This window comes from Gopherus evgoodei, chromosome 5 (assembly GCF_007399415.2).
Source record: "Gopherus evgoodei ecotype Sinaloan lineage chromosome 5, rGopEvg1_v1.p, whole genome shotgun sequence".
Taxonomy (NCBI): domain Eukaryota; kingdom Metazoa; phylum Chordata; order Testudines; family Testudinidae; genus Gopherus; species Gopherus evgoodei.
The window spans coordinates 76,604,698-76,617,155 of record NC_044326.1 but is presented as its reverse complement, the minus strand read 5'-3'; the positions used below and the strand labels follow the sequence as shown (position 1 = coordinate 76,617,155).

Below are 12,458 nucleotides of genomic sequence, written 5' to 3'. Positions count from 1 at the left end.
TGCTCCCCTCCCTTGGAGTGCAGACCCAAAGGTATATTGTCTTGTGCTGTATAGAAAGATCTGCACAGCACAAGCGTATAAAAATTTGCCCTCTCTCTCCATGTGAAGAGATATACACAGCCTCTTCCCTTCCCTACCTGTTCCCCTGCCCCTTCCCCCAGTATGGATTGCACAAACTGGGTTATTTTATAAACAAGAAAAGTTTATTAACTACAAAAGACAGATTTTAAGTGATAAGAAGGAGTAGCAAGTACAACAAAGCAGATTACTGAGCAAAAAAAACAAAACAGGCATACTAAATTTAAGATCTTAAAGAGGCTGGTTTCAAGAAGTCATTTCTCACCCTAAATGTTATTTTAGGCAAGTTGCCTATTTTAGGCAAGTTGCAGAGTTTCTGTAGCTCAGAGTTCCAGTTATTTCTTCTTACACACTGGACCCCCACCTTAGTCTAGACTCACCCCTGCCTTTCCCCACTGGTTAGGTCCTTTGTCGCTCCAGGTACTTTCAACAGTCTTTCTTCTTGGGTAGGCAATGGAGGAGAGTGAAGATTAACCCCCTCCCTCAGCCTTAAAACGGATTTACCTACAGCGAGAATACCTTAGTTTGATCCCCATCCCCCTACAGAGGAAAAGTACCATCAGTGTCCAGGGTGATATTTTGTATCAGGTGTCAGGACCACCTGACCTGGTAGTGTCACAGCTATGTCCCAGGACCCCTCTCAGGAGGGAAAGTGATTAGTATCATCAAAGTCTTATCGTTTCTTCCTAGCGGCCCTTCAAGGCTGTGATGGCCCATTGTCTGGTGGGTGTCCTCCAAATACACACACAGTTGTAATTGTTACACAGTCAATATCCCTACGTTTAGATTCAGAAATGATACATACATACAAATTGGATAATCACTTTCAGTAAATCATAACCTTTCCAACAATACCTTACAAGACCCATCTTGCATAAAATATATCTTAATTAGGCCATATTATATCATAACTATATTTCTATGAAGACTAGGGGGTATAATGTCACAGCGGGGGCCTCACTGCAGATGAATCTAAGTTCCACTGAGCCCCCATCCATCAGGAAGTAGATCCTCAAATCAAATCTGTGTTTAACCTGCAATAGATTGGATGGATCTTGGAACACCTGTAAATCCAGTGGCCTCCTGGGAAATCAGTGTTAACTTTCCAAAGGAATCAAGCCAGAAATATTTGCAGTTAACACCGATAATTAAAATAGATCATGTAATTAAAAATGTAAAATTAGACTCCTTGAAAGACATTTGTGCCCAGCAATTGTATGCATTACAAGTTTAACTTTCTGTAAAACAATGAAATAAAATAATAATAATAATAATATATTTAACAAGCGTTTACCTAGCTGCATCTTGGACTTGATATGATAGTTATGTTAATGATAAAACAGTGCTAAAATTGTATAAAATGTAAGTAGTCGGTATTAAATTTGTAGTCTGCCCACCAGAGTTTAAAAGCAGCAAGATCACAACATTTAGTAAAAATTGCTTATGTTAACAGTACCTTTCAAATCCACTGTTGGGTGTTTATTTACATCATCATCACCTACAAAAGTGATGATGGTCACATACAATCCAGTAACAGCACCAAATTTGCTCTCATTTGAAATTCAGTCATAACTCTCACATTTTATAGGTTGTTGATGTAAATATCAGCTAAACAAAAAGCATATGTTTATCATCTACTGTACCATAGTCCCCCAAAACGGGTTAGTGAATGAAGGCCAAGAGTTCTAATTCTATTCATAAATGAGAAGTATTAGATAGAAATTGTACTAAGTGTTTTTAAAATTAAATAGTATTTTTCTACTCATAATATTTTATAAGAGGCATTGCAGTTTGTGACTCAAAGGATCTGTATGGGTATACACACATATATCCTCACAAAAAACACCCAAAGCTTCGAGTGAAGGTTGGTAGACGTGTCATACCAACTCAAGCCGCAAACAAATATGCAGTTATGTTATTCAAACTCCCCACAAACTATTATTGTGCATTACTGACTAGGACACCATTGTGCCAGGCCAAATTCTGACACAGGAAATGAATGCTCTCCAGTGATTGCAACAGATTAGGGTCTGTTTGTACAAAATAAGAAGTTGGTCAGATTTTTGTTAATTCCCTTATCATTTCTTATTTTTTTTCTCTAAGAAAATAAGGAGCTGAGAATTTAAATGCATCCATATCATATTCAAGAGAACTAATGATGTTTTTCAATGAAAAACACAAGTTCACAAGAAATTGAGTTTGATCTTCTACATGAGGGTCAGCAACCTTGTTCACACTGTTATGCAGATACTTAAATAAAGGAAAACTAAGAACTTTAATGTAAATGAGCCACTAGAGGGAGCTCATATAGCCATAAGAGTGTAGTAGAAACACTGACAATGTTTGAATCATGTTGAATCAACTTTTTGCTAAAGGGCTACTGCATGAATTCAAACAAAGCACATTCCCTAGCCCAGAACTTCTACATATAGATTCAATTGATTATGTTTTGTTTCTTTGACCAAAGGAACTGTTGAAAAATGGTTTAGTTAAATGAAACATATTTTCGGGGTGATAATTACCTTGGGAAGTTTGTGATCCATGCTACATAGAAAAACATGACTTTTTTTTTAAATAAACATAGATCCTAAAAGAGTCAGAATTACTAAATGTCTAAATATTATTGAAATTTATATAGTTTTGCCTAACAGCTATAGAAGTTTCAATGCAGCATAGTTGTAGCCATGTTGTTCCCATCATACCCCCACTTCTGGCCTTCAAACAACCCCCCACCTCCCCAAGTTCCTGATCAGAAGCAAGCTCCCAAAAGACCAGGACACACTAATTAAAACAGCGGTAGGCCCTGCCAGAACAATCGATGCAAAACCTGCAGACTTATCTCCACTGCTACAATGACCAACACCTCCCTCGAGAGCCATGGATCCCACACATGTGGTGTACCCCATCCAGGGCACTAAATGCCTCAACAACAATTTTATGTGGGTGAAGTCAGACAACCACTATGCTCTTGAATGAACTCACACAGGGAAGTGATAAGACAAAAACACCCTATCACCTGTGGGTGAACACTTCACAAAGCGATCACTCTATATCTGATCAATCAAGCCTCATCCTCAAAGGAAACCGGGACAACACTTTCAAAAGACAATCCTGAGAGCTTAAATTCATAACTCTGCAAGACACCAAAAATAATGGACTGAACAGAGACACCGGATGTCCGGCTTAGTACAACCATCTGTAACCCCCTAACTCTTTTTTTGTCCTATGACTGTAGAGTTGATAATAGACCATCTCTACCTTGAATGGTCCCTTAGTATATGTGCTAACTATTTATGCCAAACTAGGTATTCCACCTTACCTTTTGCTGGGATGCAAGGAGAACCTTTCCCAAACTGGAAGATGAGCTCTGTCTCAAAAGCTTGTATCTTTCACCAACAGAAATTGGTCCAGTAAAAGATATAACTTCATCCACCTTGTCTCTTCAATAAAAGTTAATAGGTTTTTAAATATGCCATCACTAGAAGCTCATCAAAAAAACATGAATTTGATAGAAGCATGTTGATAAAAACAAAAATAAGCCCCCCGCCCCACAATTTTAAAATTCTGTGCAAGAATTAGAGGATAAACAAGATGCAATCCCTGGTTATACTATACTCCAAATTAATATTTGCACTGCATCTTTTGTTTATCTGATAACCAAACTGAAAAGAAAAAAACGTGTGTGTATGGGGGAGGGGGGAAATGTTCCTACTTTTCTCCATGACTAGAAGAACTAGCAAATCATTTTTGGTTTGATACTTTATCCAATAACGGTAACACCACTTGAATGTGACGGGAAGTAACACAGCAATCATTGAAGCCTACATAGCCACTAGGAAAAATATTCTTATCTAGCTTACTATCTCATAGCTATGATTCTTATTGCATTTTATAACTCTTCACTACAGTATTGTGCTGTCTTGTTTTATAGGACTATCAAAGGCCCCTATCAAGCAAGCATGTAAGCACATGCTTAACTTTAAGCATGTGAATAGCCCTATTGACATTAGGAGACTACTCACATGCTTAAAGTTAAGCACATGATTGATTGCTTTGCTGAGTTCAGGCTAATCTGAACAATAACAAATGGGTTTAAACTCATGTTAGGCTTCTGATATCACCTGAACAAAAGCCTGTATACCAGAATTTACAGGTGACAAATATTTACAAAACAGTCAGATGGAGGAAAGGAAGGAGGCAATTAATCTAATCTGCTTCTGGTCTCTCTCTTCCCCACATGATCTCTATCTTCTTATCTCCCTAATTCAATTATCTCATCCCGCTATCTCAGATTTCTTCCCTATTTCCCTCCATTGTTCCCCAGATCCCTGGCTACTAGCCCCAACACTGTTGGATTTGTTGAGTTTCTTCCCATCATCACCACACTTCCTATTGTTAATGCTCCACAGCTCCACATTCTTATGCAAACACTGCCTCTATAGGGATGCTGCCAAGTTACATTTCAGTAGTTCTATCACAGAATCTCATACTCTAAAAATGTAGTGGAAACAGTTAAGATTAGGAAACAAACATTTCAAAGTCTTATTCTGAAAAGTTTGAAAACCAGTTTCAAATCTACAAATTTTGTTTGAGAGCAAAGTGTAAGAATCTGAATTTACTCAATAGTTACTCATAGGATTTTACATTCCCAATTTAATGACATATTTACCTAAACATCCCTAACCAATTAGAATCTAGTGTATTATGTATTTGTCAAGGACAATGATACATGTTAATAGTCAGTCAGTTTCTATCATATATAAAAAGGTTGTTTACAGAATACTCCTCTGTCCCTTCCTAAATTTTGAACTATGATTTGTTTGGGAGCATGTCACATGGGATTTTTTGAACTATGTTAGAATATAAACCTCAAAGTTATCCAAAAGGGACCTCTGATTCTGAAATCTAGACCTATATAGTTCAAATATTTACATCAAGCATAGAGGAGTCCAGTTCAGTTACATATGCTAGAAATATCATTCCTAGCATATCTCCTGTAATAATGCCCCAAGATACTTTCAAAAATGTGTGTATTTAAGACCAGGATAAACCCAATCTTACAACAGACACCGGGCTGATAAGTAAGTGACTCACAAATCTGATTTTGCATAAAATTATGGCTCCCAGTAGCTATTCTTTGTGCTCAAAAAAATAAAGAGTGCTTGGAATATTGGAACCTATCTACACATAAGAAACTGGAGCAATACCTTTTTAGAAATGATTTACAAGAACACTGCTTTATTTGGCTGAATTAATTAAATGTGTACAAATCTGACAAATCTTTGTAGATCTATATATGGAGTGTATAACCCCCTAACTCTCTATATAACCCCCTATATATTTCTGTACAAAGTACAATTTGGCCCAAAGTTTTTAAGACTCAGTTTTCTGTATGTCATCCATTGCCAGGTTCCAAAACGTTACTAGAGTAAGTGTAAGGGCCAGAGGGTGTTTTCTCTTGTATCCCCTGAAAAGTTGAGAGAGAGACAAGATGAGAGTAATCTCAATGTCTCATAACATTAATTTGCTCTCTTAGGATTTTAAATGCTACTCAAAACAAATTTTGTCTATTGGAATGTTTGTTTGGTTTTTTGTTTTTTTTTGCTTAAAGACAATATAAAACATCTTCACATATGGCCAAAATAAAAACTTAGAATGGATTTTACTCCATAGCCTTAAGCAGAGCATCCACACCAGGATCTAAGTATCCCTTAAGTCTCACTTAAAACCCATCTAAAGAGGCTTGCACTGACTCTCAGAACAGAAGCTTCACCTTTGTTGAGTAGAACTTTCAAGCTATTGTTCAAGTCGATCCAAAATGATCTAGAAAAGATCAAACGTTACCTTTAAAGGACATTCCATCATTAATATGCCTCATTCTATTTTTCCTGAAAGTATTCATGGACAAAATCAGCACAACACACAAAATGAAAACAAACCTCTTTTAGATAGTTAGAAGTGATAAACCAGGATCACTAGTAGGAATTGAATATGTTAAGACTGTTACCTCGTACTATGCCACAAAACCATCCTTTCGCTACAAGATGTGTACTAGTTAAGGTTCCTTTTTATTGCTGAATATCTCACCAAGTGTTTAGCTATCATGAAATGTTTTGCTACAGTGTATTTATGGCCAGCATATATGGGATATCACTCAGTAACATTAAAAATTATCAACAATAAATGACTAGAGGAGGTCACCAGAAGAGAATTAGGTCCCGGACTTACTTGTAGATCTTGGGGTTATTTACTTCATACTATTCATGCTAAAATGGAGATAAAATTTACCTCTGTGCAAAGGTCTGCACAAAGCCTATGAACCACTGATTCCTCAATACAGAGCTTCAGTGGGACTTACGTGCTGAGTATGCCTTGTGATGGCCTTTTCCCACAGGAGTGAATTTCAAGACTGCTTTAGATATACTGTATCAGAATGACTATTTACACACACAACAGTCCACATTCTGTCTTTGACATGAAGCTTTCAACTCAGCTTTACCAAAACAAGGATAAAATATGACTTTTCTTTTCTACCCAGTCATTTAGACTGTATGTATTACCATAGTATCTGGGCTAACCAGCTAGTAACTAGTAACTGGACAATGTTAATGCTTTTTGTACCTTCACCCACCAATAAGAGCATTTTTGTTTGTTTGCAAAGGAAGACTGATTTTACATTCTGAGCAAAAGGCATTGAGATTGTAGTTTTAACGTCTTCCTTTGTCCACATGAGCTATGCCAAAATAATTCCTCTCTTGGGAAGTTAGAAAGTGAGAGTCCTTTCTCAGATTCCAAATAATTATAATCTATTTCGTTATCAGTTATTTTTAAAAAGTTACAACTAAAGAAAAAAAATGTCATTTCAAAATCATGTCACCGCAGCATATAGATAGTGAGTTTCCTTCATTCAGGGCTAAAAATGTGCCTCGGTTTTGTACAAGCTACATGGTTAATGTGGGTCAAGTGAAAACTGCAATTTGTGTATGCAATTACCTAATCTGGACATGCAACTAGCTAGACACTTCAGGACCATATCCTGCCTTCAATTTACAGAGAATTCCTATTAACAGTAATAAATGTTGCATCCAGGGGCCCTTAGTGATCACCAAGATGTACAGCATGAAACATAATACCAGTGACATTTACCTTAAATAGATCGGCTAAAGGACCAAATTTCAAGGACTCTGTACTGACAGAGCTCATCTGTTGAAGAGGAGGATTGTTTATATTTTTCTCAACATACTTAAGCAATTAGACATGTACACAGGTGCTGCTTTAAGGCCATCAAATATATCAACTGAAAATCATTTCAAACTGCCTGGAGAAATTAGCAGGCACTTTGATGTGCAGACTTCTAAAACCTATCTAGGGCATAATCTGCTTTAAAATAAAAGGGCAAACCAACTTACTACACAAAATGACAGTTATTTTTTCCAGGCAAGGAAATCACAGGACAGTTGAACACCAACTGAAATGGTTCAAAGGAAAAATAATGCTTTAGGACACCACCCCCAACGCTAACATATTATGTAAAAGTGGGAAAAATAAGTTTAGTAACTAAACAGAAACTGCCAAATAAGGAGCACATTGCAATATCAAAAAATGTCCATGTGGGTCTAACTTATCAATTCCTGATTCTGTAGCCCCTATTCATGTGAGTAGTCCCTTTCAATTCAGTAGCTGGAGTTGCTCAATACCTCTGAAAATCAGGTCACTTATTAAGTGCCTGAGTCTGGAATTAGATATTGGATTTTCAAATGGAACTAAGGGAGCTGGGTGCCCATGTCTCACTAAATAGTAGTGGGAATTGGGTACTGTGACTCTCGGAACCCCTTAAAGCTAATTGGTAAAGGTTTCACTGTTCCATAGCAGTAACTCTTGACAGGCCTGACAAACTCACGGCACCAAACACATCGTTTTCACAGTAATTATCCAGAAAGGGTCAAATGAGGTATCTAATAAAAGCATATGTCATACTGATTCCCATAACTGTTCAGGGAGAAATGCATGGATGACATTTAAGTTGTGCGTAAAACATTTTCAGTACATATAAAATTTGCACCCAAGGCAGAGCTGACAAACCATTTTGGGTCAGACAAAGGCTGTTGATTCACCTGTCTCTTTGTTGGCCATATAGATTAAACATTGTAGGCCAACACAATAGAAACCCAATTTACATGCGAGTCAACAGGGGGATGGGAAGTCAAAAGTAGATAAAATACTGGGGAATAAACCTGAGGTGGGGTATCATCTGGGGCAAATCAATGAATTTTGGCGGTATAAGAGGCTGGCAAAAAAATCACACAATTTTAGGCTTCACCGAGAAAGCAAAATTAGTGCTTTTTGCATTCATGAAAGGGGGATCACAGATACAAGGGTTGGAATCACTGAGAGATTGCTTTAAGTGAGATAAGCTCCGTTAGACAAAGGTTTTTAGCCTGTTTAAGTTGCGTTTAGATTCCAAGTGTGTTATACTTTTTATTTTATATGTAACCATGTCTGTTGTTATCCTTATTCATATAATCAAAGGCTCAGATTTAAGAGATAGTGAATGTCTGCACTATAAATATACATCAGAGCTCGCCCCCGAACCCCTCCTGCACCCCAACCCACTGCCCTGAGCCTCCTGCCATACTCCAACCCCCAGCCGCACCCCGCATCCCTCCTGAACCCCACTCCCTTCCCTGCTGCACCCTGCACTCCGACCCCCTGCCCTGAACCCTTGCTGCACCCCGCACCCCTCCTGCATCCTGACCCCCTACTGTACCCCACACCCCTCCAGCACCCTGATCCCCTTCCTGCACCCTAACTCTCCTGCACCCTGACCCCCTGCCCCTTACACCCCTCTTGCACCCCAACCCCCTGCCTTGAACCCCCTGCTGCACCCTACACATCGACCCCCTATCCTGAACCCTCTGCCTTACCCTGCACTCCTCCTGCACCCCAACTCACTGCCCTAAGCCTCCTGCTGCATCCTGAACCCTGACCCCCTGCCACATCCCACACCCTTCCTGCACCCCCTGGGGGCAGGGAGGACGGAGTTTGGGTGGAGATTTCGGGGAAGGGGTTGGAATGGTGACAGGGAAGGGGTGGGAAGAGGCAGGGCAGGGGCGGTGCCTCATGGAAGGGGTGGAGTGGGGGCAGGGCCGAGGGCGGCGGGGTGAGGTATCAGTAATGCGGCTCTCGGGCCAACGTACTAGTCCTCATGCGGCCCTCATGGGTCATTTGAGTTTGAGACCCCTGGACTAGATGCAGCTTACTTGGTTTGAAAAATTCTTTCATGTTAGTGATGGAAAGAACCAGTTCAAATAAAATAAGTGACCAAAATCTTTTTCAAAACTCAAATCGAACCTTTTCTGAGATTTGCAATAGCTTAGTTAGCTCATCCCCTCACCCCCACTCACTTTCATATTCATGCATAGCTCTTCACTTTCTGGTTCTTGAAAAACTGAAAGTGGAAATGCAGAGAAAGGATAGATACACTTCCATCCTGATCAGAAGCAGGAAATACCAAAATATCACAAACAAAAAGCCTGTTCCCATGACATTTCAAGTCCACTTTTTTGGCCTTTGAAGTCTGGATAACTCCTGGATGCTTACATGAACTAAATTCCTGAACTTCCCGAGTCTGGCTCAACACTACATGTCTTTTGAGAAAGCTTTTAAAAAAACTGATGAAATACATAACACTAATGAAAAAAGCATACCCTTTCCCCTCTGCAGCTAGTTTTCAATTGACATACTCCCTGAAGTTCTGTATGATAGGAGTTTACAGGACTGGATGTGAACATTGGTCTTTGCTTTCCTATCACACGTATTTGGCAAACATATTTAGTTACTGAAATATAAATGGAAAGAAATATCTGATTACTATTAACTATACTCTCCAATATCCCCAGACTAGCCATGTCATAAATGGTTTTCAGGAGGGGACTGAAATTAAAATAGTAAATATTTAATGAAGGATTAAAACAGGCTGTAGTTTCATTTAATTTTCATTGATTATCACATTTTGCAATAATAATATTCTTAAATATTTTGGTAAGCTATAATTCTTAAAGATGATTTTGCCTAAAATATATTTCCCTCACCACTCAACAATAGTTTTTCCTTCTTTTATATCTTTTTTCTAGTTGTCTTTATTGCCTCTTTGATAGGCCTAATGGTACACTCTGCTTTTTAAATGTCTTATCCCGCTGGCTTTTTCTAGCCTGCTGTATGAACACATTGCAATAGCCAGGAAAATTCACACCTTTTCTGTCCAACTGCAACTCTCTGATCTAAAACAGAAAATCTCCCAGCTAAAAATTAACTCCTACTAACATTTTTTATCAGTGTCAAAAAGAACTGAAGTGATACATACACCTGAGACTAAGACCAATGATGCTAACACACTAACATGTTTATGAGGAAGATTAGAAATCTCATACATACAAGAACCAAAGAAAGGAATGAAGGAGGTTTGCTTCGTGCTATATATCATCTAAGGCTGAAATAAAGCAGTTACTTTCTAAATCCATACGACAATCACTAGCTTACTAGCTTAGAAATCAATGCCAAAAGGTCACAGCAGCCAAGCACAGCTATTATTGACTTCTGGTCAGAAAGATTCATTATATTCATGGATTACAGAGTAAGATTTTTCCCTCTGAGCTCTTCAATGTGAAGATCATATTTGGGTCTGTCATAAACAGATAGCGAAGGGTTAATGTCTCTTTCACCTGTAAAGGGTTACAAGCAGGAAACTGGACACCTGACCAGAAGACCAATCAGAAGACAAGATACTTTAAATTTGAGTGGAGGGAAGTTTTTGTGTGAGTTCTTTGTTCTTGTCTTCTTCTCTCGGAAGGTCTGAGAGAGACCGGACATTACTACAGGCTCTCTAAGTTTCTTTTTATATAGTAAGTAAAACAGGCGGTTTAGGCTTTTTAATTGTTTTACTCTATTTGCAATTGTGGATCTGGCTGGTTAACTTTTATACGTGTAGTTGCTGGGAATATTTTGATTTGTATCGGTACTGGGGGGAAAGTCTCTTTCTGGTGTCTGTAAGCTATAGGACCCTGTAATATTTACATCGTGAAGTTACAGAGATAATTCTTTACTTTTTCCTTTCTTTTATTAAAAGATTTCTTTTTATAGAACCTAATTGATTGTTTTTTTCTCTGTTTCCCTTGTTTTATCCCAGGGGATTGGGATAACTCACCAGGACGGGTGGGGGAGACGGGAATGGGAGAGAGAAAATCTCTCTCTGTTTTCCTTGAATCTGTTTGCCTCTTTGTAGAAGGGAAGGGAGATGCTTCTCTGTATGGTGATTTAAGAGGTTAGATCAGTATCTCAGGATAGCGTAGGGAGGGAAGTTCTGAGAGGGGGAAGGTGGGGGAATGGTTTATTTCTCCTTGTTTTAAGAACCCAAGGGATCTGGGTTCTTGGGGTCCCCAGGGAAGGTTGGGGAGGTCAGAGTGCCCCCAAACACTATATTTTTGGGTGATGGCAGCCTATCAGATCTAAGCTGGTAATTAAGCTTAGGGAAATTCGTGCTAGTATCTCATTTTCTGGACTCTAAGGTTCAGATTTGAGAAGGAATGCTAGGACAGGGTCCCATTAAAGTTGGATTTGAGTCCATATCCCAATTGTAGAACTTGCAGCTACTACATGAGTGCCCCCCAGTTCCAATGATGCACAGCTGGAGCCCTTTGCTTTAGGAGAGAATGTTGAGTTTCCTCAATTTCCATTGCCGGCACTACAGATGCTAAATCAGTACTGAAGTGATGAAAAATGGTGTCCTACAGATTAAATAACCAAGTTTGTTTATTAGGTTATACATAATGCACATTCATGACCCAATGCTTTGGATGTTGGCTGTCCAGTTAAAAAACTTGTGCTTGTCCTGACCCATTATCTGACCCACCTAGCATTGAGAGCAATCTGGAGGACACTGACCATATCTAGTATCTTGTATGGCACTGTATTTATGTACAAATCAAACCTAAAAATGAAGGTTTGTCCAAACTCTAATCATCGTCAAGATGTACATGGGCAACTTCTGTGTATTTGAGTATTTAATGGAAGGCAATTTATAGCTATTTAAACAGATGAGAGCCTACCCAAAGGTCCATAGGAAGCAAGGAACAAATTATCAAAGGCCAAATAGGTAGGTTACCGTGGTGATGAGGCACAAGGGGCAAGTTATCTAGATGCATGTAGCACAAACTGTTGGCAACATCTGTTATCCTGGTCTCCTGTTTCCCGGCTGCTTCCTTTCTCTTGTATCAAGTGGCCAGACTCGTCATGCTTTTGCAAAATGAGCTGTACTTACTATTGTATTAGGTTACTTATTTTGCTGTAATAGGTGCCTGCAGGAAAAGACATCAAGATACAAC

At 38.8% G+C, this 12,458-nt stretch overlaps 1 protein-coding gene across 2 annotated transcripts in view; it reads right to left on the bottom strand.

The window, feature by feature from the left end:
* MARCHF1 (membrane associated ring-CH-type finger 1) overlaps positions 1–12,458 on the bottom strand; it is a 335,941-nt gene that overhangs the window by 293,667 nt on the left and 29,816 nt on the right. The window contains exon 1 of one of the 2 annotated variants that reach the window (XM_030563271.1): positions 3,398–3,480. The exons of the other annotated variant lie outside the window; for it this stretch is intronic. The gene's annotated coding sequence lies outside the window, so the exon portion shown is untranslated. Of the gene's footprint in view, positions 1–3,397; positions 3,481–12,458 lie in introns of those variants that run through there. 2 annotated transcript variants of the gene reach the window in all.